Raw genomic sequence first — 25,857 nt, 5'->3', positions numbered from 1 at the left:
GGAGGATCCATGTTGTATTCTGCTGAAATAGCTGACGCATGAATCTTAATGGAGGAGTAAGATAGGCCATTGTGGAAAAGTTCTGCTAAGTATTCCAGGATGTTAGCTATGTTTACCAGTGCTACATTTTGCCCTTTTGCTGCACTCCAAAAGAGATATCTTTTCCATTTCGCTGAGTAAGTTTTTCTTGTTGAGGGTCTGAGAGCTTCCAAGATAATGTCTTTAACCCTTTGAGATAAATCTGGGTTATTTTGTCTCATGCAATGCTCCAAGCAGCTAGCTGCAGTGTTTTCAGGTTCGGATGCAGGGTTTTGAAGTTGTTCTGTGTTAGCAGTAAAGGAACCAGGGGTAGAGGCCATGCGAGCTCCCGAGACATACTCCTCAGTAGTGGGTACCAGTGCTGCCTCGGCCAGTCTGGAGCCATCAGGATGATCCTTGGGTGGTCTTCTTTGATCTTCAATAGCACCTTGTGCATCAAAGGAAGAGGTGGGAATGCATATGCTGTCAGGTTTTTCCAAATGAAAGATAGGGAGTCCACCTTCCAAGCAAGTGGGTGGTATGTCCTTGTGCAGAATTTTTTCAATTGGTGATTGTGTGGAGATGCGAATAAGTCTATTTCTGGTAGTCCCCATTTCCTTGTGATGGATTTGAAGATGTCTGGATGCAGCATCCATTCGTGGGCATCAGTGGTAGTCCTGCTTAAGATGTCTGCTAGTATGTTTTCTTTTCCTGGCACAAATATTGCCTTGAGCTGTATGTTGAGGCTTAGGGCCACATTCCAGAGATCCATTGCCATCCGGCATAGAGGATATGAATGTGTGCCTCCCTGTTTGTTGATATACCACATAACTGTGGTGTTGTCCGTCCTTATCAGCAATTGTCCCTGTTGGAGAAACGGACTGAATGACTGAATTGCCAGTTTTACTGCCAGCATCTCTTTTGGTTTATGTGTAGGTTTAGCTGGTCTTGAGTCCATAAGCCTTGTATGCATTTGTCCAGCATGTGTGCTCCCCAACCGAGGTCTGAGGCGTCTGTGGTGATAGTCTGGCTTGGTTGAGGGCTGTGGAAGGGCAGTCCTTTGTTCAATTGACAGGCCTGAGCCCACCATCGGAATTCTTGCTTCAGGCATGGAATTATTGGAATTTGGGTTTCTAGGCTGTGCTTGTGCTGAGACCATAAATTCCTGAGGTACCATTGCAACTTCCTCATATGCAGTCTGGCATGTGGGATCAATATTATGCAGGATGCCATGTAACCCAGGGCTTGCAGGATTTTCCTTGCTGTAAGCTGGTTCTGCGTTGTTAATGCCATGAAGTAGACTGGAAGGTGCTTTTGTTTTTCTGCTGTGAGGGATGCCATTTGATTTGATGTGTCCAGTTCCGCACCCAAGAAGGTTATCCTTTGGGATGGCAACAGCCTTGATTTTTTTATATTGACTGTGTATCCCAAGGCTTGCAGTAGATGAATGACCCTTTTCAAGTCTTTTGTTAATTTGTCTCTGTTGTCCGCTTGTAACAGGCAGTCGTCCAGGTAAGGGTAAATTTGAATTCCTGGAGCCTGCAATGAGCAATTACTGATGCCAGGCATTTCGTGAATACTCTGGGCGCAGTAGATAAGCCAAAAGGCAATGCTGAGAATTGATAATGCTCTGATCCTGCAAGAAATCTGAGGTATCTTCTGCAATTTGGTCGTATAGGGACGTGCAGGTATGCCTCCTTGAGATCTAGAGTTACCAGCCAAGACTCCTTGCCCAGCATGGGAAGAAGCTGCTGTAGAGTCAGCATTTTGAATTTTGGGACAATGAGGTATGTGTTCAGTGCGGACAGGTCTAGAATAGGTCTCCATTGATTTTCCTTCCTTGGCACCAGGAAAAGTCTGGAGTAAAATCCTTGCCCTTGTTCCATAGATAGTACTTTTTCTATAGCTCTCATCCTTTTTAAGTTGTCTATTTGTTTTAGAGCATTTGCCATTTGATTTGGAGGTAGGTTTGGCATTCCTCTCTTCCTTGGTAGAGTATGGAAGTGAAACCTGTAACCTTTGTCTATTGTCTGTAAAATCCATTTGTCTCCTGTAATGCAATGCCAATTTACTGAAAATAAGGCTAGCTTTCCGCCTAAGGGTGCTTCTAGTTGTTCCCTGGTAGGCGGCTTCAGAGCCAAGTCACTGTGATTGTCCTGTGGAAGTGGTAGTGGCTGGATCTGCAGCAGTACTTCGCTGGTTGTTAGGCTGCCACTGACGTCCCCTGTAGGCACCTCTGGATTGACCTCTGCCTCTTGTGCGCCTATTCCTGCCTCTCTGTGTTCTGCTGGTGTCTGGAAAGGACCAATTCTTGGAGGGCCAGTTCCTACTAAACCTTGGAGGCTGGACCTGTAAGAAATCCTTGACTGTCTGGACAGATTTTGCTTTCTCTTCCACCTTCTTCAGCACTTGCTGTGCAGGAGAGCCAAACAAATTGTGTTTATCCATGGGAGCATCTAGGAGCTTTGATTTTACATGGTCTGGTAATGACTGCTCTTTTAACCATGCATGCCTTCTGATCACTGTACCAGTCATAGCTGATCTAAAGGAAGACTCCAGTGCATCATAGCCACATTTTAAGGAATGGTTACTGACCTGCTGTATGTTATGTACCATTTCCTTTAGAGACTTTCGATCTAAAGCTTCAGGTGAGGACAACTTTTTAGATAACTGATCAAACATAAATTTCTGATACTGAATCATGTGGAATTGACAGTTTAAGGCCCTAGCTGAAAGAGTAGCAGAAGTATAAACTTTTTTACCCCATCTCTCCAAGGCCCTAGATTCCCTTTCCGAGGGGAGTGGGTTTTTGGCAGAAGTAGCTGCTACAGCCTTGGGGCCCTGTGAAATAGTTTCAGGATCTGCAAAAGGAGCCTTATACAAGTGATTATGTGTGTCCGGAACCCTGTAGTATCTGTCGGGCTTAGCAGGGGCCGGAGGGAGTGAATCAGGAGCAGTACAAGCATCATTAAATGCATCATCCACAACTGTAAGTACTGGAGGAATGGCTAAAGGCCTATGCTGTGGCAAATGCAAAAAAGTCCTAAGCCTTTTCCTAGAGTCTGAGAAATCCTGACCCTGCCATTGAAATTGTTCCCTCATAGCATGCAAGGTTTCCCCAAAGAAAATTCCTCAGGAGGAGAGGCAGAAGGAATGGAGTCTTCTGCATCAGAGTCCTCATATGGAGAATAAGGGCCCTCAGGAGGGTTTGTATTTTATGATTCATCTGAGGAGTAATCAGTAGAAACTGGCTCAGGGGGTTCTGCTCTAGGCCTCTTCTCTGGAGGGGGTTGAGAGGCCCTATCAGGGTGAGACTGGGATCCCCTGATCAAAGAAATGAGATCCTCTGCTAGACTAAGCATTTGAGTACTAGAGCTAGGCCTGTGAGAGGGGACTTTAGTAGGCACGGCCTTGGAAGATTTAGCTGCTTTAGCCCTGGCAAAGGCCTTAATTGACATGGATGCAGGGGGCCTAGCAGCTCCACGTGCAGGAGTAGATACATCTAGGGGAATAGTATCGGATAAATCCTGAGAAACTGTAAGAGCAGGTGGAATTTCAGTAGCAGATTCAGCCATGCTGGAAGAGGCCTCGGTAGTAGAAGGCATGCTTTTGGCCGAAGGAAGAACCGCAGACTCAGTTTCAGCGGTTGGCTTAACCACGGTTTCGGCCGAAACCGCGGACCGCGAGTGTCGGTCCTTTTCCTTACGCTTTTTAGCTAAATGTGAAGTCGGAGTCTCCGATAGCATGATATAAGCAAAAGCGGAGCCGAAAAACTCCTCTGCAAACTCCGACCGACGTCTAAGCGTCCGTCGGTTGAAAGAAGCACAGGCTAAACAAGCTGCTACGTCGTGGTCTGGGCCTAAACAAGGTAGGCAGTAAGAGTGGAAGTCTTTATGAGGTATTTGTTTCCCACAAGTTAAACAGTTATTCACTTTTTCTGACATCGGCTGAGGCAAGAAAGAGTCCCCAACGGGGTACTTAGCTTTTTAGAAGTCTTCGGTAGTAGTAATCTCTGGATCTGACCGACCGGCACTTGCGAACAGCTTCTGCTTCGGGCGCCACGCGGCAAGAAAGACTGAGGAAAATGGCATCGGCTGATGCCTTTATACCCGAAGAACTGCAGCTATGACGTCGGGTGAAGTGCGACACCAGCCGAGGCCAGACCCAGACTTTGGAATCCGGCCGACCGAAGGGCTGCCTGAGGCCAGGACAACCCATTTGTTAGGACTGCAGATGCATCCTTGAAGGACATCAAACTGATATTGCCAACATCCTGGCAGATAGATTCAGTGCTAACTTTACCCCTCTCTCACCCCCTAAAGGGCCCATCTCTATACCGGAAGAATGCAAAGTACCTGTAATCACGGCTGCACAAGTAAAAAACACACTCTCCAAAGCCAAGAACACAGCATCCATGGGACCTGACAACATTCCAGGCTGAGTTCTACATGAACTACAGAATGAACTGGCACCCTACCTAAGTACCATGTTCAATCATAGCCTCACCTCAGGCTCTGTGTCCACTGAATGGCACACAGCATCCATTATCCCACTCCACAAAGGGGGAGCCACCACGGACCCCGGGAACTATTGCCCCATTAGCCTGATGAGCCTGGTCTGCAAGGCTATGGAGCGTATCATCATGGAACTTATAAATAATAACATTGGTGATCTTCAAACTCTGGACCCTACCCAGTTCGGGTTTATAAAAGGCAAATTATGTCTCCTAAACCTTATAGACTTATTTGACGCAGTCACCAAAACCGTAGATAAGGGTAAGGTGGTACACACAGCCTATCTAGATCTCGCCAAGGCTTGCAATACCATCCCCCACTCTGGAATTATAAACAAACTCACTAAACTAAGTATAAATCCCTATGTCACAAGATGGGTTGCCAACTGGCTCACTGACAGAACCCACTTCAGACCAGTGATAAGTGGAGTACCACATGGTTCAGTCCTAGGTCCTCTCCTGGTGGGTATCTACTTCTCTGAAGTACAGGCTAACACAGAAGGTCTTTGGCTAACAAAGTTCGCAGATGACTGCAAACTAGGAGCCATAAGCAAACCTTCTATCAATGTGGACATCCTACAAAAGGGCCTCACTGAGACAGATGCCTGGTGTCAAAGACATGGCCTCAAGCTCAATGCCAAAAAGTGCATTGTCGTCCCTTTTGGTAAAAACTCTGTACCCATGAACTACCACATAGGTAGTAGTCTACTTAATACCGAAAGTGTGATGAGACCTTTGGACACAGGTGGACAGTAGTCTTTCCTTTGATAATCACATTGCCACAGTAGTCAGGAAATCCTTCTATGCGGCACACCTCATCACAAAAGGCTTCTCATCCAGGAAAAAAGAGGTCATTGTTCCCCTCTACTCATCACTCATAAGACCCATTATAGAGTACAACGCCCCTTTTGGTATGTACCTCACAAGACATCTACAACTGGAAAGGCCACAGAAAGACCTCACAAAGAGGATTACCGGCCTCAAACAGATGCCCTATGCAGACCGTCTCAAAAAACTCTAGCTTACTCTGTCGCATATCGCCTACTCAAAGGCGATCTCTGCCTAACATACAAAGCTATGTCAAACCCAGGGCTGATGGACATGCTCCAGGTAAAGAAATCCCAATCCCTCTGAGCTACACGCTCTAGGGACATAAACCTTGTCACCACAATAAACAGAACATGCTGGAGGGATAGATTCCTGTCCCAGAGACTTCCCATACTCTGGAATAAACTACCTGTCTATGTCAAACAAAGCTCCTCATTAGCACTCTTTAAGAAAAATCTTAATGATTGGATGGGAGATAGGAAATTCACCATGGGGATCACTTCTGTGGCTCTGCTTGACAGGGGCACAGGAAAATAATTTTCTTCGGTGGCAAAAGCCAGGGTACCATTTTGGCTAGGCTTATATAGGCCCTAGGGCCAATAGCCTAGTACCTACTTATGAACCTATGATCTTATGACTGATATCACTAAATAATTACATACATGTGAGTTTCAGACTTCAACTCCTTCAGAAATGTATCTTAACACAAACCTTGTTATTCTAGCACATTTCTAAGTTTAAATGTGGAAATATGTAGAATCTGTCACTATTTCTGGGTCACTGTCTCTCCCCCCCCCCCCATTATGTTGGGCTTTGTCCAGAGTTCTTACACTAAGAAATTGAGAGCTATGGAAACTTTATGTTAAGCCTTGGTGATCACTGTGGCATTCCATGCAAACACACTGACTATGCTCTATTATAAACAGGACTGCTATTTGCATTGATTTACATGGATTCCTGCCTGGCAACACTGTTGCCTGCCACAAAACTGAGCTTATTTATGTTTAAATGCGGTTTGTGGCACAAATAATTAGCGATCCTGCTAACCTCGCATCACCTTCCACACATGTAAGCTCAATGTAGGCTTTCAGTGAAGCCTACATGGAGTTTACTGAATCAGACAGTAACTGTATATCAGACTCCAACAAAGTGCTCTGAACAACTAGAGATACAATATTAGTGAATGCAACTACAGTGGCTGCAATTTCTATTTATAGTATTTACTAAATACAATAACAGTTATGGAATTGCTTTCATGCTCCTTTCCTTTAGATTTTTTCATTTCTGAATATCAAATTACATGTATTATAGGTTCATAAGTACTAGACTAACTGCCCTTGTAAGCCACTTTAAGCCTAGCCAATGTCTCTTTTTTTGCTGGAATTAACCTATCCCATTTGCTTACAGATTGGCTTTACACATCCAGTGGTCGATAGTTATAAATTATCCCTACTCAGGATAACTTGGATCATACCATAAATATTATGAGGGGAAGCATGTATGGGAAAAAGCTTCCATTTACCATCCACAGATCCAAAATGTGCTTGAATATGGACAGGGATTAACTTTGTTTTATGTGGATGGGAAGTCTGTTGCACAGCATCAGTATCCTCTGCAAGATACACATGTCCATCCAAACAATTCTGTTAATGTTGTAGAATAGGTTTAGATCCCTGGACAGAGTATTTCTTGATCTGCTGATGTGGGGTTGGGAGGGTGGCCTAATGGTTAAGGTGCTTGCCTTACAAACACAAGGCACAGGGTTTGTGTCTCACAAGGGATAATTAGCTAGGCTTAAAAAAATGGCTCGCAAGGGCAGTTAGCCTAGTACTAATCTATGAACCTATGAACTTATGCAGTAACTCCATCAGTACTGTGGCTCGTCTAGCCAGGATGTAACAGACGAGACTTTGTGAGTTCTGTTCAAGCGGCTTTATTATGTACAAACACATCACAATTGAAGCTTATTAACTTAAACTTAGGTAAATTTACATACAAAAGCTTATTAACATTAACTTAGGTAAACTTATATACTAACTAGCTATTCATTTCATACATGCTCACTCTCTGGCTGCACTCTCAAAATGGCACTGGGTACAGCACATGCCTGCTATTTATACATGCATGTTCATCACTTGCTATGCTTCTTAAAGACATATCACACACACTGCTCTACATCCTCCCTCTTTGAGAAATAGATCATGCGATGCTGAGAATATCAGTTGACATGCAAATAATACAAAAAGCTTTTTGTCATGCATTTATACAAAACTATGTACATATGTATATACAGTTATGCCCAAGTCGCTGTGTATTTCACAGTATGTCTGGAAGTGTGACCAAATCATGTGACATAAAACTGAGAATTAGACTTAGTAACTGGAACTGTCTGCTGAATGTTCAACCTGAGGCATATCGGGAACATCATTAGAGTTGGACTCAGAAGGTAAGACATATTGTAGAACAGTAACATTGTCTGAATTGCTGTGAGATCTAGAGTCTGTATCACAGGAATAATGCTGCAATATCGATTCTGGTACAGGAAGAAGATATCTGAGATTTCTCCTGTACTCCACACTGTCAGATTCTACGAAGTAGGATCATGGCTCAGTACATACACCTGCTACTTGACCAATACGGTCAAAACCTTTCGCTGTTTGTATCTTCACGATCTTGCCTTTCAATGGATGAAAAAATCTGCTCGATTTATCATAACTGGACTTCTGGATAGAACGATTCCTGAATAATTGGGTTCTGATGGTTCTGTAGTTCTTAGCGTTAGGCCTCAGGAACTAATAGGCAGTGTTGTTCTAGTTTGCCTGGATAGAAGTCTCTGAGCAGGTGAGTCAAGTTCATCACCACGGGGTATGTTTCTGAGATTAAGTAAATTCAAAAAGACATCGGTATTGTCATGCTTTGACCTTTCAAGTAATTGCTTTGCACTCTGCACTGCATGTTCAGCTAGTCCATTTGACTGTGGATATTCTGGACTACTAGTAACATGTACAAAGTCCCATTCTCTTGCAAATGTTTTAAATAACTGACTAGTAAATTGAGTACCACTGTCAGTAATAACTTTGTGTGAACTACCACAGACTGAGAAAATGATGTCTCAACTTTGTAATAACAGCAGTTGATGTTAGATTAGGTAATAAGTCAATCTCATACTAGTTTGAATATGAGTTTACCAATACTAAGTAATGCAGATTGTTCTACTCGAATATATCACTGCCTAATGTTGACCAAGGTAGTTCAGGAAAGTACAGTTTTGTACCTACCATAAATGTAGATGTCCGAGAGGAATGCATCTGCAGTCTTTACAAATGGGTTGTCCTGTCGTCAGGCAGCCCTTCGGTCGGCCGGATTCCAAAGTCTGGGTCTGGCTTCGGCTGGTGTCGCACTTCACCCGACGTCATTGCGGCAGTTATTCGGGTATAAAGGCATCAGCCGACGCCATTTTCCTCAGTGTTTCTTGCCCCAGATGCCAGGTGCCCTCTTGGATGGCTAAATTTGGATAAATGCCAAAGTTTCCAAATAGTAGAGAGCAAACACACAAAATAAGCATGTATGTACATATATACAAACAAATACACCATAATAGATCCCCAAGCTAGCTGAAGATTGGCAAATACCCTAGGAGTACCTCAGAGGGAAGGAGGGTGGTAATCCTGACTGCAGATGCATTCCTCTCGGACATCTACATTTATGGTAGGTACAAAACTGTACTATGTCCTTCAAGGATGCATCTGCAGTCTTTACAAATGGGTAGAATACCAAAGCTAAACTAGGGGAGGAGGAAATGAGAAGAGATTATGGTGTAGTTAGGATCCCTTGCAAAACAGCAGTGGCAAAACCAGCACGGGATCTAGAGTATAGAGGTAAGTTATAATGCTTGGCAAATGTATGCACGGAGGTCCAAGTAGCAGCCTCTATAATGTCCTTGGTAGCCACTCCTCGTAAGAAAGCTGTGGTAGTGGCTGTAGCCCTTGTGGAGTGAGGCCTGATGTTCTCTGGAGTTTTCTTTCCATGGTAGGAGTAACAAAATGTAATGCAATTTCCTATCCATTTGGAGATTGTCTGTTTAGAAATTGGTTTTCCTTCCTGTCCTGTTGCATATGCTACCAGAAGCTGGTCAGTTTTTCTATTGTTTTTTGTCCTGTCCAGGTAGTAGCGTAATTGTCTGTGTACATCCAAGGTATGTAAGAGCCTTTCTCCCTGTTCTGTGGGTTGGGGAAGAATGTAGGAAGGTGGATAGCCTGATTTAAAGAGACTCTGGATACCACCTTAGGCATAAATGTAGGATTTGTTCTCATGGACACTCTATCTTGATGGAAGATCAGGAAGGGTTGCACTGCCATTAATGCCTGTAGTTCAGAGACCCTTCTTGCTGAAGTTATTGCCAGCAGGAAAGCAGTCTTCCAGGATAAGTATTGTAATTCTGCTGTTGCTGCTGGTTCGAAAGGAGGAAGAGTCAGTTTTTCTTGCACAAAGTTCAAGTCCCATGCTGGCAATGGAGGTTTCCTGGGAGGTTTTACATTTTTAATTCCTCTCAGAAAATGTCTGAGCAGAGGATGCGAGAAGACAGGAGGATCCAAGCTGTATTCTGCTGAAATAGCTGATGCATGTATCTTGATGGAAGAATAGGACAGGCCTGTATGGAAGAGCTCCGCCAAGTACTCCAGGATGTTGGCTATGTTCTCCAGTGTCACATCTTGCCCCTTTGCAGTACTCCAGATGAGATATCTTTTCCATTTTGCTGCATAATTCTTTCTTGTTGAAGGTCTACGAGCCTCCAGGATTATGTCTTTAACCCTTTGGGATAAATTTGGGTTAATTGCTGTTATGTAATGTTCCAGGCAGTTAGCTGCAGAGTTTTTAGGTTTGGATGCAGGATGTTGTAGTTGTTCTGTGTTAGCAGTAATGGGATCAGGGGCAGTGTCCATATTTGTTCCCGGGACATGCTCCTCAGCAGTGGATACCAATGTTGTCTTGGCCAGTCTGGGTCTATCAGAATGACCCTCGGACGTTCCTCTTTGATCTTCAGAAGCACCTTGTGCATCAAAGGAAGTGGTGGGAATGCGTATGCTGTCAGGCTTTTCCAACTGAAAGATAGGGAGTCCACCTTCCAAGCAAGTGGGTGGTAAGTCCTTGTGCAGAATTTCTTCAACTGGTGATTGAATGGGGATGCAAACAAGTCTATTTGTGGTAATCCCCATTCTCTTGTGATGGTTTTGAAGATGTCCGGATGCAGCATCCATTCGTGGGCATCTGTTGTAGTTCTGCTTAATATGTCTGCTAGAATGTTTTCCTTCCTGGTACATAAATTGCCTGTAACTGAATGTTGTAGCTCAGAGCCACATCCCATAGGTCCAGTGCCAGCCGGCATAGAGGGTATGAGTGTGTGCCTCCCTGTTTGTTGATGTACCACATAACTGTGGTGTTGTCTGTCCTTATCATCAACTGGCCTTCTTGGAGAAAAGGTCTGAATGCCTGGATTGCCAATTTTACTGCCATCATTTCTTTTAGATTTATGTGCAGATGCAGCTGGTCTTGAGTCCATAGGCCTTGAATGCACTTGCCCAGCATGTGTGCCCCCAACCGAGGTCTGAGGCATCTGTCGTGATGGTTTGCCTTGGTTGACTTTTGCAGAAGGGCAATCCTGTGTTTGATTGGCAGGCCTGAGCCCACCATAGGAACTCTTGCTTCAGGCATGGGATCATTGGAATTTTGGTTTCTAGGCTGTGCTTGTGCTGGGACCACAAATTCTTTAGGTACCACTGTAGCTTTCTCATATGCAGCCTGGCATGAGGGACCAGTATTATGCAGGATGCCATGAAGCCTAGAGCTTGTAGCACTTTTCTTGCAGTTAGATGGTTCTGCTTTGTTAATGCCAAGAAGTAGAGAGGAAGTTGCTCTTTCTTTTCTGCAGTTAGAAATGCCATTTGTTTTGATGTGTCCAGTTCTGCACCCAGAAAGGTTATTCTTTGGGATGGAATCAGCCATGACTTTTTTGTATTGACTGTATATCCCAGGGCTTGCAGCAGGTAGATGACTCTTTGTAAGTCTTCTGTTAGTTTGTTTTTGTTGTCCGCTTGTATCAGGCAGTCGTCCAGGTAGGGATAGATTTGAATCCCTGAAGTCTGCAATGAGCGATTACTGATGCCAGGCATTTCGTGAACACTCTGGGCGCAGTAGATAAGCCAAAGGGCAATGCTGAGAATTGATAATGCTCTGATCCTGCAAGAAATCTGAGGTATCTTCTGCAAATTGGCCTTATGGGGACGTGCAGGTATGCCTCCTTGAGATCTAGAGTTACCAGCCAAGACTCCTTGCCCAGCATGGGAAGAAGCTGCTGTAGGGTCAGCATTTTGAATTTTGGAACAATGAGGAATGTGTTTAAAGCGGACAGGTCTAGAATAGGCCTCCATTTGTTTTCTTTTCTTGGTACCAGGAAGAGTCTGGAGTAAAATCCCTTTCCTTGCTCCATAGATGGTACCTTTTCCACAGCTCTCATTCTTAATAATTGAGATATTTGTTTTAGAGCTTCTGTCCTTTGAGTAGGTGGTAGGTTTGGCATTCCTCTCTTTCCTGGTAGAGTATGGAAATGGAACCTGTAGCCTTGGTGTATAGTTTGCAAAATCCATTTTTCTCTTGTAATGCAGTGCCAGTTTCTTGAAAATAAGGTTAGCTTTCCGCCTAAGGGTGCTTCTAGTTGTTCCCTGGTAGGCGGTGCCACCGCCAAGTCACTGTGATTGAGTTGTTGTAGTGGTGGTGGCTGTATCCGTGCCTCGTTGGTTGTTACCCTGCCACTGGCGACCCCTGTAGGCACCCCTGGATTGGTTTCTCCCTCTAGAGCGCCTATTACTTCCTCTTTGTGCCTTAGAGGAGTCCGGAAAGGACCAATTCTTGGAGGGCCAGTTCCTGCTATACCTTGGAGGTTGAACTTGTAAGAAATCTTTCACTGTTTGCACAGATTTTGCTTTCTCTTCCATCTTTTTTAGTACCTGCTGTGCAGGGGAACCAAATAAATTGACCTTGTCCATAGGTGCATCCAAAAGCTTAGATTTGACATGGTCTGGTAATGCCTGTTCTTTCAACCATGCATGCCTCCTGATAACTGTGCCAGTCATGGCTGATCTAAAGGAAGCCTCCAGTGCATCATAGCCACATTTTAAAGAATGGTTACTAACCTGCTGTATGTTATGTACCATTTCTTGAACATACTTTTTATCTAAAGATTCTTCAGAGGACAGCTTTTTAGTCAACTGGTCAAGCATAAACTCTTGATATTGAATCATATGAAATTGGCAGTTCAAGGCTCTAGCTGACAAAGTAGCAGAGGTGTAAACTTTTTTACCCCATCTCTCTAAGAACCTGGATTCCCTTTCAGAGGGGAGGGGGTTTTTAGAAGAAGTAGCTGCTACAGCTTTAGGACCCTGGCAGATAGTCTCTGGATCTGCAAAAGGAGCCTTATATAAGTGGTGATGAGTGTCCGGGACCCTGTAGTACCTATCGGGCTTAGCAGGAGCCGGAGGTAAAGTATCAGGAGCAGTGCAAGCATCATTAAATGCATCATCAACAACAGATAGAACTGGAGGTATAGCTAAAGGCCTATGCTGTGGCAAATGTATAAAGGTCCTAAGCCTTTTTCTAGAGTCTGAGAAATCTTGGCCCTGCCACTGAAATTGTTCCCTCATAGCATGCAAGGTTTCCCCAAAGGAAAATTCCTCAGGAGGAGAGGCTGAAGGGATGGACTCCTCAGCATCAGAGTCTTCGTAAGGAGAATAAGAAGCCTCAGGAGGGTCTGTATGTTCTGAGTCATCAGAGGAATCATCTGTGGATACTGGCTCAGGGGGCTCTGCTCTAGGCCTCTTTTCTGGAGGAGGGAGAGAGGCCCTGTCTGGATGAGGCTGGGCTCCACAAATTAAAGAGATGAGATCCTCAGCCAAAGAAAGCATATGGGAGCTGGTGCTGGGCCTGTGAGAGGGGGGCTTGGCAGGCACAGGTTTTGATGCTTTGGCTGCTTTAGCCCTGGCAAAGGCCTTAATAGACATAGCTGGAGGAGGCCTAGCAGCTCCACGTGCAGGGGTTGAAATATCCAGGGGAATGGTGTCTGATAAATCCTGTGAAACCGCAACAGAAGGTTGGATTTCAGAAGCCGTTTCTACCAGGTTAGAAGAGGCCTCGGTAGAAGGCATGTTATCGGCTGAAGAAAGAACCACTTGCTCGGTTTCGGCCGAAACCGAGACACTCGTGGTTTGCTTAACCGCAGTTTCAGCCGAAACCGCGGACCGCGAGTGTCGGTCCTTTTCTTTGCGGTTTTTGGTTATTTGCGTAGTCGGAGGATCCGACGGCATAATGTAGGCAAAATCGGAGCCGAAAATCTGTTCAGCAAAGTCCGATCGACGTCTAAGCGTCCGTCGGTTAAAAGAAGCACAGGCTAGACAAGCTGCTACGTCATGGTCTGGGCCTAAACAATGTATGCAATAGGAGTGGAAATCTTTATGATGTATTTGTTTCCCACAAGATAAACAGTTATTAACTTTCTCTGACATCGGCTGAGGCAAGAAAGAGTCCCCAACGGGGTACTTAGCTTTATAGAAGTCTTCGAAGTAGTATTCGGTAGTAGTAATCTCTGGATCTGACCGACCGGCACTTGCGAACAGCTTCTGCTTCGGGCACCACGCGGCAAGAAAAACTGAGGAAAATGGCGTCGGCTGATGCCTTTATACCCGAATAACTGCCGCAATGACGTCGGGTGAAGTGCGACACCAGCCGAAGCCAGACCCAGACTTTGGAATCCGGCCGACCGAAGGGCTGCCTGACGACAGGACAACCCATTTGTAAAGACTGCAGATGCATCCTTGAAGGACATCTTGACTTAGCTGAAGTGGTTCTTTTTTGCAAATGTGGTTTAGTACTATTGCATACTGAATAATAAGAAAGTACATTATCAACGTCTTTCACCAAGGCCAAAATAGAGTTCTCTCGCCCTTCTTTTGGCAGAGTTGGAACCTGGGTGACCATGATGCAAAATCTGGATATATTCATGTTGTAAAGAAGCAGGAACAACAATTTTAGGACCTTTGAAAATAATGCTATCTTCCATCAATATCTCATCTCTGTAAGGAAAGTAGGTTTGCACTTCAGGTGGTACACTAGATTGCTTTGATAGCCATCCAACATTAATGCAGTGGTTGAGCTTTTGCAAAATTGGATCAGTCTTTGTATGATCTCCCAGCTCATCAAGTCTCATGGTAGAAAAATGACGCACCTCCATTACGTCAAAATCAAAATTCTCTATATCAAGCTGTTCCATTATATTTCTGGGTGATCTGGATAAGGTATCAGCCAGATAAGGAAGTTTGCCTTTTGTATAGACCATTTTGAAGTTGTACTTTTGTAATTTGAGCATCATTCTTTGTAATCTCGCTACAGCTGAATGCATAGGCTTCTTTAGAACAGTAACTAGAGGTTGGTGATGAATTTCAATCTGAATCGCTCAACCATAGACATAATCATGAAACATTGAACATGCAATTCTATCGGCAAAAGTTCTTTCTCAATTTGAGTATACTACATCTCAGTTTGGGTAAGGGTTCTGCATGCATAGACTACTGGTCTGCCTTCTTGAAGAATAACTGCGCCAAGACCAACTTTTGAAGCATCACAGGAAAGAGTGACTGTTTTTTTGACATCATACTATCTTAATGTAGGTGGAATGGCAATTTTCTTCTTAAGGTCTTCGGATGCTTTCTGGTGCTTGTCCAACCAAGACCATGTAACATTTTTACGCATTAGCTCTCTTAAAGATGCTGTCAACTCACTGAAGTCTGGTATAAACTTGCCTAAATAGCTGACCATGCCAAGAAAACATTGTAGAGCTTGAATATTATCTAGTGCTGACATCTCAAGAACAGCTGCTTGCTTAGATGGGTCTGGTCTTAAGCCAGTGCTACTAAATAAATGACCTACATAAATAACTTCTGGTAGTCTGAATTTTCACTTTAGAGGATTGAGCTTTAAGTTCACTTCACATGCTCTGCCTAGAACTCTCTTATGGTTTCTGTCATGCTCTGCTTCACCACTGACTCCAATAAATCATCTACTATTATGACACAAGGATAACCTGAAAAAATTTGCTCCACTGTACAGTGGAAGAATTCACTTGCAGAATTTATCCCAAATGGCATCCTCAGGAATCTATATCTGCCAAATGAGGTACCAACAGTGGTCAGTAATGAGGATTTGCTATCAAGCATTACTTGCCAAAATGAACATTTTGCATCCAAGACAGAAAAAAAGTGGCATTCGGCATTAGGGCTGTGACTTCCTTGACTGTACGCTTTGGATGATATGGTCTCTAATGCTTTGTTCAAATCTCTTGGATCAATACATATGCTGACTTCATCTGAGCCTTTTTTGTGGGCTGCTACCATGGACAACACCCATTCAGTTGGTTTTGTAAGTGGACAAATTACACCTTGCTGCACCATTTTATCCAACTGAGCTTTGACTTTATCTTGCATAGCTACTGGAACTTTTCTTGCTGGTCTGACTACTGGACTGACCTCTGGGTCTAACTTCACAGAACACACAACTGGAAGTTTGCCTACCTTGTCATCGAAAACATCAGCATACTCTGAGAAAATGGCTTCAGAAAAATTGGATCTAGGATATGCACTTATATGATGAACTTCTTTGGTAAAAGAAAGCAGATTCATTCTCAAACTGTCTCTGAAACCCAATAATGACTGCACAGGCCTTCGAACTACATACAACAACAAGGTGTAACAGTTCTTAGCCAAATAACATGAAAGCATTACTCAGCCTTCAGTCTGAATTTCTTCATCTCCATAAGCAACAATTTTCGCACTACTAGCCACATTGAGTTGTTCATTAGTTCTCACCTTTACAAATGTGTCTGCTGACATAACATTACACTTTGAACCAGTGTCTACTTTGAGCTTGGTGCATTTACCATTGATCTGGACAGTACAAAACGCTTTGTTCTTTCCCAACAAATTCACTACATCAACCTTTTCACCAATTACTGATATACCACCTACATAGAAAGTAGAGTTGCAGCTTTCTATATGATGAACTTGTTTTTTTGAGTGACCCTTCTTTATAACTGTGTGAGGTTATTTGACTTGCACAAATTTTGAAAATGGTTCCATTTTTTGCACTTGTGGCATTGCTGGACAAATGCTAAGCATTTCTCTCTTTTAGACTTGTGACTGGCACCACAACTGTGACAGTTAACAATAAAGCTGGATTTGGGTTTTGCTGACTCACGCTTGTACTGCACTGAGCAAGCTCCTTTCTTAGAACTTGCTGGAAAACTATGTGGTTTCCCTGGTGATCCAGCAGGGGCTGTGGCTGCCACGTGCTTAGACCAGCTTTTGCTTGCCACGTGTTGCATGCTGTCTACATTTGCTATGGAGCTTGCTGAAACCATGCTCTTATCACTTACAAGCATATTTGTGTGCCTTTCTGTAACTTCATGGATTTGACAAATCTCAATAGCTTTACTCAACATTAAATCACTGTCACAAAGCAAAATCTTTCTCACTGCAACACTACCACACACAAGCCTGTCCTTTATCAACCCATCTTTTCAGTCACCAAACTGACACATTTTAGCTTTGTCTCTCAGGTCAGTAATATAAGCTGCAAAAGTTTCCCCTGGTTTCTGATCTCTTGTGTAAAACAAACGCCTCTCTAATGTAATATTTGGGGGTTACACATCTCTCAGAATTTGCACTTCAAACACTCATGGTCTTCCCTTGATTCAGCCTGTACAACAATATGATGATTTTCACCTTCCCCCTCATATACTGCTGGGGTATAAACAAATGAACACTCTCTTTCAATGACCTCTGACACAGCTAGGTTTAGCAAAATGAATGCCCTGGTGCATGCATCTTTATCAGAACAAGCTTCTTGTATAAAAATGTTGTACTCTTGCTCAAATATCTTCCAATTCTCTGCAATATTCTGATCAAATACAAGTGATGAGGGCTTTCGAAATCCGTCTGCCATATTAACACATACCAGTGAAGGGTTTTGCAAATATGCACCAACACACACACACACACACACACACATACATATGCCAGAAATTTATGCCAGTATTTGTTACTTTGTCTACTGGCACAACAAGCCTCTGAACAACTGAACCTTGAGAAATAAGTTTCTCGGGCACTGTAATACTCTTGAAATCACTGTACTGTATGAAATTACCTCTTATCAGCGTAAGAAACATCTCAAAATAACTGCACTGTGCGAATAAACTGGGCAGAAGAAGCTCAGAGTAAGAAACATTTCGAAGTAACTGCACTTTGTGAATAAACAGTACACGGCACATTGAAACTTCCCCAAAATGGTGGTACTTTGCTAGATAATACTTTACAGTGCAAAAAGCACTACGTAATGGTGGCACTTTGCGAACAGACACACCCAGCACATTAAACTTTTTGAAATGGCTGTACTTTGTACTTCACAAAATAGTTGCACTTTGCATACAAATAAACTCTTCAGAATACATGCCAGTAATAAGTAGACACTGTAAGCAATTTTACACACTTTGAGATATTTCGAATAAAGTACAGTTGTGTACTTTGTTGTTGTCGTTGTGTCTTTCGGCTTTTCCCAGTTAGGGGTCGCCACAATGGAACTCCGGTCCGCTAATGATTGGCAGTAGATTTTTACATGCCGAGTTGTCAGCCCTGATGCACAACCTTCAACGAAGGTACGCCCAGTCACGCATGTCTCCATGTAGACGACGCTCTGAGAATCGAACCGGACAACATCTTACTGTGAGGCGACAATGCTACCGCAGCACCACCACTGCAGAAGCTACACTTACCATAAATGTAGATGTTCGAGTGTATTCACTGTTGCAGTCATTACATTTGGGTTATCTACCTGCAGGTAGCCCTCAGACGGCCTGATTATCAAAGTCTTCCATGACGTCAGGTTGTCAGGGGTATAAAGCATGCAGCAGATGCCATTACATTAGCTTTTCGTGCCCCAGATGTCAGGTGCCCCCATAATGGGATGCAATTATATGTAAGGTTACACCTCCAACAAAAAGGAAATACACCAGAAAGCTGAAATACACTAATCAAGAAGCAAGGTATAGCTAAGAGAAGTCAGGGAGCTGGATGGAGGGTAACCAGGACTGCAACAGTGAATACACTCGAACATCTATATTTACGGTAAGTGTACAAAACTGCACTATGTTCTTCGTGTTTCACTGTAGCAGTCATTACATTTGGGTAGATTCCCAAAGCTAAGGAAGGGAGGAGGCAGTTAGAGAGCATTAGGACTAGCTATTAAGCCCTGCAAGACTGCAGTGGCAAAACCAGCTCTGGATTTAGAGAAAATAGGCAAGTGGTAATGCTTGGGGAAGGTATGTACAGAGTTCCAGTTAGCAGCTTCTAGGATGTCCCTGGTAGGGACACCTCTGAGAAAGGCTGTAGAGGTAGATGCAGCCCTGGTGGAATTTGATCTTATCCCATGTGGGGCAGGTTTTCCATGTTGCTTATAGCAGAAAATAATGCAATGGCCTATCCACTTAAAATGGTTTGCTTTGAAATGGCCTTCCCCTCTGCCCCTTCAGCAAAAGCAACTAGCAGCTCTTCAGTTTTTCTGACAGGCTTAATCCTGTCCAAATAAAATCTTACATTGTCTGTGCATGTCCAAAGAGTGCAGTATTCGTTCTCCTTTGTTCTGTGGATTAGGAAAAAAGGTAGGCAAATGAATGGACTGATTAAGGGCCACACTGGATACCACCTTGGGCATAAAGGAAGGATTGGTCCTAAGGGACACCCTGTCCGCATGGAAGATAATGGAGGGCTCCACTGCAATGAGGGCCTGTAGTTCAGACACTCTTCTAGCTGAAGTGATGGCTAGAAGGAAAACAGTTTTCCAAGAAAGGAATTTCAACTCTGCAGATGCAGCTACCTCAAAAGGAGGTAGAGTGAGCTTTTCCAATACAAAGTTAAGGTCCCAGGCTGGTGTAGGGGCTCTCCTGGGTGGTCTTAAAATTTTGGCCACCCTGAGGAATTGTTTCAGCAGGGGGTGAGAGAAGAGGGGTGGCTCACTATTATAATGTGCTGAAATGGCTGAGGCATGAATTTTAATTGACGAGAAGGAAAGGCCCTTGTGGAGCATCTCTGTTAAGTATTGAAGAATATGCGGTAAGATGGGCACTGTTGTGCCCATCCCTTGAGTCTGGCTCCAGGAACAATATCTTTTCCACTTTTCTGCATAGTAATTTCTAGTACTAGGCCTCCTCGCCTCCAGAATGATATCTAGCGCCTGCTTACTGAGGGATGCTATTGGAGTGCTCAGGGAATCAGCCAGGCTGCAAGGTTCAGGGTTTGAAGCTGGGGGTGCAGAATCTGGCCCTCCTGCTGGGACAGCAGAGAAGGGGTCTGAGGCAGGTGCCACAGATCCAGCAGTGACATACTGCACAAGAGGGGGTACCAGTGATGGCATGGCCAGTCTGGTGCAATCAGTATTGTCCTTGGTTTGTCTTGTTTGATCTTTAACAGAACTTTTGAGAGGAGGAGCTGAGGGGGAAAGGCATAAACTGAGAGGCTTTTCCAGGTGAAGGACAGGGCATCCATTTACCAAGCCTGACTGTAGGAAGTCCTTGTGCAGAATTTGTCCAATTGGTAGTTCTGAGGGGAGGCAAACAGGTCTATCTCTAGGTTCCCCCATTTGTTTCTCAAAATGTTGAATATCTTTGGTTCCAGTTTCCACTCGTGTGGATTCATGAGATTCCTGCTTAGGTCGTCTGCCAGTGAATTTAGCTTGCCTGGCAGGAATTGAGCTTGTAGGTGCACTCTGTAGTTCAAGGTTGTGTTCCACAGAGCTATGGCTAGTCTGCAGAGAGGATACGAGTGGGTTCCCCCCTGCTTGTTTATGTACCACATAACAGTGGTGTTGTCTGTCTTTACCAATAATTGTCCTGGAAGAATGTGGTCCTTGAAGGAAGTCAGGAAATTCTGTACAGCTAACATTTCTTTTTGATTGATATGCAGGTGGATCTGACTCGGGTTCCATTTGCCCTGAATGCACTGCCCTGCCAAGTGAGCCTCCCATGCATAGTCTGATGCATCTGCTGTTAGGGTTTGGGCGGCAGGGGGTAGAATGAATGGCAGTCCCTTGTTGTGGTAGCAGGCTTCTGCCCACCAAAGGAATTCTAACCGTAGGCAATGTATGATAGGAGTCACTGCTTCTAGATCCTGAGAATGTTGACACCATTGGCTTTTTGGACACCACAGTAGTTTCCTCATATGCAGTCTTGTATATGGAATTAGTAGATTGCAGGAGCCCATGAACCCCAAGACTTGTAGTATTTGCCTTGCAGATAGCAGGTTCTTTGTGGCCACTAGTTTGAAGTAAGTTGTCAAATGAATATGCTTCTCTGGCATGAGGAAAGCCACCTGGGAAGTTGTGTTCAAGCCTGTTCCCAGGAATATAATTTGTTGACAGGGTACCAGATGTGACTTATTTTCATTTACGGTGTACCCCAAACAAGTTAGCACCTTTTGTAGAAATGCTAGATGATTCAAAAGTATGTCCTGGCTTTCTGCCTCAATTAGACAATCGTCCAGGTATGGGGATATTTGAATTTTTCTTTGCCTGCAAAATGAAATGACTGGAGCTAGGCACTTTGTGAATACCCTGGGCGCAGTAGATAAGCCAAAGGGCAGTGCAGAGAACTGATAGTGCATGTAGCCTGCTTTGAAGCGTAGGTATCTTCTGCAAGATTTCCTGACTGGGATGTGCAGGTAGGCTTCCTTTAAATCCAGTGTTGCCAAGCAGGCATCTTTGCCTAGCATAGGAAGCAACTGGTGAAGAGTTAGCATCCTGAATTTTGGAATCACCAAAAAAGTGTTTTAAGCTAGAGATGTCCAGAATAGGACACCATGAATTGTTTTTTTTGGGTACCAGGAAAAGTCTTGAGTAGAAACCTTGTCCCTTTTCCTCTTCTGGTACAGTCTGAATAGTCTTTATGCTTAAGAGAGAGAGCACTTGCTTTTGAGCCTCTGTCCACTGATTTGGGGGTAGATTTGGCCAAACGTTTGGGGTTGGTAATGTGTGGAAGTGAAATCTGTATCCTTGGGAAATTATATTTAAAACCCATTTGCCCTGGATAATGAGTTGCCAGTTTTTGGCCTGCAGAGCAATCTTTCCCCCTAAAGGAGAAGTCAGTTGAGAAGTGCTTGGAAGCTTTAAAGTCAAGTCATTGAGACAGCTTACCATAGGGGGGAGTCTTACTGCCCCCTAATTTGGAAGTGGAAGCTCCCCACTGTTTAGCCCTGTGCGTACCCTGGGACTGAAACCTGGGGGTTCTGCTGGTTCTGGGTTTGGACTGAGAAGGCCTGGAAAAGGCAGGAAAGGACCAATTCTTAGAGGGCCAATGCCTACTAAATCTTGGAGGCTGTACTTGTAGGAAATCCTTAACAATTTGTATAGCTTTAGCTTTTTCCTCCATCTTTTCAGGAACTTCTTCTGCTTTGTTGCCAAACAGGCGGTCCTGATTTAAGGGAGCATCCAACAATTTAGCTTTAACATGATCTGGCAAAGATTGCTCCTTAAGCCAAGCATGCCTTCTAAGTACAGACCCAGTGACAGCAGCCCTGCAAGAGGCTTCTAATGAGTCAAAACCACATTGCAAAGTATGTTTTCCAACCTGTTCAGCAGAATGCATTAAATCCTGTAAATCTTTATTTTCAGCACAGTCAGGAATCAACATTATTTTCTGTTTAAGCAGTCCAATAATATGTTGCTGATACTTTAACATATGAAATTGACAGTTTAAGGCCCTAATGGCCAAGGTTGCAGAAGTGTATACCTTCTTACCCCATCTATCCAGTGCCCTGGAGTCTCTATCATAAGGGGTAGGATTTTTGGCAATAGTAGCCTTAATGCCCTTGGGTCCCTGTGAAACAGTCTCAGGATCCGCAGTAGGATTTTTAAAAAGGAACTTGTGAGAGTCAGGAACTCTGTATTATCTATCAGGTTTTCTGGGAGCAGGAGGTAAAGAATCAGGGGCCAAACTAGATTCCGAAAAGGCATCATCAACAATGTCTAGTAAAGGAGGGATAGCTAAAGGCCCGTGTTGAGGCAGGAGTAAGAAATCCCTAAGCCTCTTTTTTAGAATCAGAGTAATCCTGGCTTTCCCATAGTATGCAAGGTTTCACCAAAAGAGAAATCCTCTGGAGGGGAAGCAGAGGGAATAGAGTTCTCTGCATCAGAATCCTCATAAGCAGATAAGGGTAAATCCTGGTCATTAGAAAAAACAGAAATTTCAGAATCCTGGTCAGAAGAATCATAAGCAAATTCAGTCTTAAGTCTCTTAGAAGGGGATGGTTGGCTTCCCCTGATTAAAGTAATAAGGTCTTCAGCCATTCTTATCATTTGTTTTTTTAGGCATAGAGGCCTGGGCATGCGGTCTAGGCGTCGGATCTCTAGGCATGGTTCTAGTTTTAGTCCTTAAAGAAGAAGGTGGCGTCGGTTTAATATGCAAGTCAGAGGGCCTGAATACACCCTCAGAAGCCGGTGCCTGCACAGCGGCTCGGAACCCATCCAAGGTAGAGACATAGTACAGTTTTGTACCTACCATAAATGTAGATGTTTGAGTGTTCACCCTGCTGCAGTCATCACACTAGGGTTATCCTGCCGTCAAGCGGTCCCGCAGTCGGCCCGAATTCCAAAGTCTTGGTCCGGCGTCGGTTGCTGTCGCTTCTTCCCTGACGTCAGTGTGCCAGGGGTATATAAGAGGCATCCGACGCCATTTCTTCAGTTTTTCTTGCCCCAGATGTCAGGTGCCCCCAATAGGTAGGCAAAATATATATATATATATATATATATATATATATATATATATATATATATATATATATATATATACACACACACACACATATAGCTATATAAAAATAAAACAAAACCCTTGGGCACAAGCAAATACACCACAGAGGTAGTATAGGATAGAGTGGTAGAGATAAGTTCAGCTAGTTCAGAGGGGATGGAGGGAGGGTAACCTGGACTGCAGCAGAGTGAACACTCGAACATCTACATTTATGGTAGGTACAAAACTGTACTATGTTCATCGTGTTACCCTGCTGCAGTCATCACACTTGGGTTGAATCCCAAAGCTAAGGATGGGAGGTGGAGTCAAACAGGGTTAGAAGAAGCTAGTAGGCCCTGCAAAACTGCAGTGGCAAAACCAGCTCTAGTCTTAAGAGTATAGAGGTAAGTGATAGTGTTTGGTGAAGGTGTGCACTGAACTCCAAGTTGCAGCTTCCAGAATATCCTTGGTTGGCACTCCCCTGAGAAAGGCTGCTGATGTAGCTGTAGCCCTGGTGGAGTGGGACCTAATGTTAGCAGGTACCGGTTTCCCATGATGTGTGTAGCAGAAACATATGCAATGCCCTATCCATTTAGAAATGGTCTGTTTTGAGATAGCTTTTCCTTGTGATCCTGTAGCATAGGCTACAAAGAGCTGGTCAGTTTTTCTGAAAGCCTTAGTTTTATCCAAGTAGTAACGTAATTGCCTGTGAATGTCCAAAGAGTGCAGGAGTCTTTCTCCTTTGTTCTGGGGATTTGGGAAGAAGGTGGGCAAGTGAATGGTTTGGTTTAGGGCCACACTGGATACCACCTTTGGCATAAAGGAAGGGTTAGTTCGTACAGAGACTCTGTCTTGATGAAAAATGAGGAAAGGTTCCACTGCCATTAGTGCCTGTAGCTCTGAGACTCTTCTAGCTGAGGTTATTGCTATTAGTAGGGCAGTTTTCCATGAAAGAAATTTTAAATCAGCTGAAAAAGCTGGTTCAAAGGGCGGCAGTGTAAGCTTTTCCAGAACAAAGTTGAGATCCCAAGTAGGTGTTGGAGCTCTCCTTGGCGGTCTTAAGTTCTTAGCCCCTCTGAGGTACTGTCTTAGGAGTGGATGTGAGAATAAAGGAGGATCCGTGCTGTAATGAGCTGAAATTGCTGAGGCGTGGATCTTAATAGATGAAAAGGAAAGTCCTTTGTGTAACATCTCAGTTAAATATTGTAGAATCTGAGGGATGTTTGGATCAAGGGGATTTTGGCCTTTAGCCTGGTTCCAGGCGCCAAATCTTTTCCATTTGTCTGAATAGGTTTTCCTGGTGCTGGGCCTCCTGGCCTCCAGAATGACATCCATAACAGCTTTGGATAAAGGTGTTGGCTGGTTATTTAGGTAATTTGCCATGCAGCCAGGTTTAAAGTCTTGAGCTGGCTGTGTAGAATCTGATTGTCTCGCTGGGTGAGCAAGTGAGGAATCTGTGGCAAAATCCATGGTGGGCCGTGGGCCATGTTCCTTAAAATTGGATACCAATCCTGGCGTGGCCAGTCTGGTGCAACGAGTATCATTTGTGGCCTCTCTAATCTGACTTTCAGCAGTACCTTTGCTAGAAGAGGCAGTGGAGGGAAGGCATACACTGTTAATGTGTGCCCCCTTGCTTATGTACCACATTACTGTGGTATTGTCCGTCTTTATTATTCGTTGTCCTGGGTGTAGAAGGTCCTTGAAAGCTGTTAGGGCATTCTGTACTGCTAGCATTTCTTTTTGATTGATATGTAAATGCCTCTGATCTGTAGTCCATTTGCCCTGAATGCACTGCCCTGCCATGTGTGCTCCCCAGGCATAGTTCGATGCATCTGTTGTCATAGTTTGCCTGGCTGTGGGTAAGGTGAAAGGCTGACCCTTGTTGAGGTGACATGCCTATGCCCACCATAGAAACTCCTGCTGATGGCAGGGAATGAGTGGTATCATTGTTTCCAAGCTGTGGCTGTGCTGAGTCCCTACACTTTTTAGGTATCATTGTAACTTCCTCATATGCAGTTTTGCAAATGGTATTAGTAGTATGCAAGATGCCATGAATCCCACGGCCTGCAGAATTTTTCTTGGAGGGAGTTGGGTCTTTGTTGCCATTATTTTGAAATATTGAATCAGCTGTCGTTGCTTGTCTGGCGTGAGATAAGCCATCTGGGCCATTGTATTCAAGCTGGCACCCAGGAATATTATGTTTTGTGAGGGCACTAGTTTTGATTTCTTTTCGTTTACTGTGTACCCTAGGCAACTTATAAGGTGTTTGACAAATGCCAGATGCTTTAAAAGAATGTCCTTGCTTTCTGCTTGAATAAGGCAGTCGTCCAGGTATGGGTATATCTGAATTCCTCTTTGTCTGCAGTATGCAATTACTGGTGCCAGGCAATTTGTGAAGACCCTGGGCGCAGTAGATAAGCCAAATGGCAGTGCAGAGAGCTGACAATGCGTTGAACCCGCAATGAAGCGGAGGTATCTTCTGCAATTTTGTCTGATAGGGACATGCAGGTATGCCTCCTTGAGGTCCAAAGTGACTAGCCAAGCATTCTTGCCCAGCATGGGAAGAAGCTGCTGTAGTGTTAGCATCTTGAATTTTGGTACTTGCAGATAGGTGTTCAGAATT

At 44.0% G+C, this 25,857-nt stretch overlaps 1 protein-coding gene across 3 annotated transcripts in view; it reads right to left on the bottom strand.

The window, feature by feature from the left end:
* RHPN2 (rhophilin Rho GTPase binding protein 2) overlaps window positions 1-25,857 on the bottom strand; it is a 2,376,893-nt gene that overhangs the window by 1,233,400 nt on the left and 1,117,636 nt on the right. The gene's annotated exons all lie outside the window — the stretch shown is intronic.

The sequence above is a fragment of the Protopterus annectens genome, chromosome 8.part1, assembly GCF_019279795.1.
Source record: "Protopterus annectens isolate FY-2018-M chromosome 8.part1, PAN1.0, whole genome shotgun sequence".
Lineage (NCBI taxonomy): Eukaryota > Metazoa > Chordata > Ceratodontiformes > Protopteridae > Protopterus > Protopterus annectens.
This window is presented reverse-complemented; position numbering and strand designations above follow the sequence as displayed.